Genomic DNA, 2,435 nt, shown 5'->3' on the forward strand with positions numbered 1-2,435 from the left:
AACCTGGGAGGCAGAGGTTGCAGTGAGCCGAGATTGTGCCACTGCACTCCAGCCTGGGTGACACTGTGAGACTCCGTCTCATAAATAAATAAATAAATAAATATTTTTTTAAAATAACAAAAAATATTTTTGTAGATATGGGGTCTTGCTATGTTGCCCAGGCTGGTCTCCAACTCCTGGGCTCAAGTGATCCTCCTGCCTCGGCCCCGCAAAGTGCTGGGATTACAGGCATGGGCCACAGCACCCGACCGTGTCACGTCTGTTTTTATCACCATCATATGTAATGGCCAAACCTTTGAGTCACTTCCAAGAAGCAGCCGGAAGGAGTCAGGGGCTGGGGGGTGGTGGCCACATTGAATTGCTGAGGCCTGACTTGCACTTCCTCCTGCAGGGACATTGTCTCATGGGGAAGGGAACAGTTGAGTCTTTTTATTTTTTATTTTTTTCTTGAGCCAAGATCGTACCACTGCACTCCATCCTGGGCCACAGAATGACTCTCTCAAAAAAAAAAAAAAAAAACACTTTATTGATTGAATATTACTATTATTTTTTAATTTGTATAAACTTATGGAGCACAAGTATAATTTTGTTACATGAATAGATTGTGAAGTGGCGAAGTCAAAGATTTTGGGGCACCCATCCCCCAAATAATATACATTGAATCCATTACACAATTTTCTATGATCCACCCCAAATGTTATTTCAGCCTTCATACTTTCCTATATTCTCCTGATTTGCTTTTTTCTTTGAGACAGAGTCTCACTCTGTTGCCCAGGCTGGAGTGCAGTGGCACAATCTCGGCTCACTGCAGCCTCCACCTCCTGGGTTCAAGTGATTCTCCTGCCTCAGCCTCCTGAGTATCTGGGATTACAGGCCGCCACCATCATGCCTGGCTAATTTTTGTAGTTTTAGTAGAGATGGTATTTCGCCATGTTGGCCAAGCTGGTCTCAAAGTTCTGACTTCAGGTGATCCGGCCGTCTCGGTCTCCCAAAGTGCTGGGATTATAGGGGTGAGCCACCACATCCAGCCCATCTCTTAAAACAAACAAACAAACAAAAAACAGAAAAGAAAAAGAAATCAAGTGAGCAAAGTGACTACGATGCAGTGGTGGCTAGAGGTCCAGCTACACAGACCAGTGGAGGCACTTGGTGTCTATTTGGAGGGGAATGGGGAGCCATGGAGGGTGTGTGAGCAGGGGAAGTCTGTGTTCTGATGTAAGATTTTCAGAAGCCACTGTGGACCAGGCATGGTGGCTCATGCCTGTAATCCCAGCACTTTGAGTGGCCGAGGCAACTGGATTGCTTGAGTTCAGGAGTTCAAGACCAGCCTGGCCAACATGGTGAAACCCTGTCTCTACCAAAATACAAAAATCAGCTTGGTGTGATGAGGCACGCCTCTAACCCCAGCTACTTGGGAGGCTAAGGCAGGAGAACCGTTTGAACCCGGGAGGCGGAGGTTGCAGTGAGCTGAGATCGCACCACTGCACTCCAGCCTGGGTGACAGAGTGAGACTCCATCTCAAAAAAAAAAAGCCACTGTGGCTGCTGCAGGCAGCAGAAGCCACACACACTAGCAGGAGGCCAGAATAGAGGCCCGAGCAGGGTACCAGCGATTGATGGACAGGCCTGCATGGGGTAGGGGCCGTGGAGAAAGGCAGGGGGTTCAGGATGTGTCACGAGGTGAAGGAGACAGTCTGTTTTGGCACTGGATGTGAAGGTGCCAGGGAGAGAGGAACAGGGACAGTGCCACGTCCAGGGAGGACGGATGGAGCTCCTGAGGGGACTCTTGCTTGGTGGCTTATCAGACCATTTTATAGGTGAGGAGACAGAGGCTGACAGAGGGAGGGGACATCTTGCCTGGCGGGGTGTCAGAACTAGCAAGGCAGAGAGGTGGATCTGGAGCCTTCCAGAGCCTCCTGGCACAAAGCTGCCTTGTCCTGCCTCTAGGATTTTGCTTTTGTGGTTTGAGGTTGCCTGGCTTTAGCTTTTTTCCCTCAGCAAACCGGGGTGGAGCTCCAAGTGCTGGTTCAAAACTCAAAGTGGCTTTTGACACAAAATTATATTTTCCTGTTTCTTTTTTTTTTTGAGACAGAGTCTCACTTTGTCACCCAGGCTGGAGTGCAGTGGCGCAATCTGGGCTCACTGCAGCCTGCACCTCCCAGGGTCAAGTGACTCTCCTGCTTCAGCCTCCCGATTAGCTGGGACTACAGACGCCTGCCACCACGCCAGGCTAATTTATTTTTATTTTTAGTTTTAGTTTTTATTTTTTGAGATGGAGTCTCGCTTTGTCGCCCAAGCTGGAGTGCAGTGGTGAGGTCTCGGCTCACTGCAAGCTCCGCCTCATGGGTTCACGCCATTCTCCTGCCTCAGCCTCCCGAGTAGCTGGAACTACAGGCACCCGCCACCACGCCTGGCTAATTTTTTGTATTTTTTTTT

The 2,435-nt window shown here is 49.3% G+C and overlaps 1 protein-coding gene across 1 annotated transcript in view; it reads left to right on the forward strand.

Annotated features, from left to right (window-relative positions):
* Positions 1–2,435, forward strand: part of COLGALT1 (collagen beta(1-O)galactosyltransferase 1) — a 35,733-nt gene that overhangs the window by 6,089 nt on the left and 27,209 nt on the right. The gene's annotated exons all lie outside the window — the stretch shown is intronic.

Source organism: Colobus angolensis, unplaced genomic scaffold (assembly GCF_000951035.1).
Source record: "Colobus angolensis palliatus isolate OR3802 unplaced genomic scaffold, Cang.pa_1.0 Scaffold66, whole genome shotgun sequence".
In the NCBI taxonomy this organism is placed as follows: domain Eukaryota; kingdom Metazoa; phylum Chordata; class Mammalia; order Primates; family Cercopithecidae; genus Colobus; species Colobus angolensis.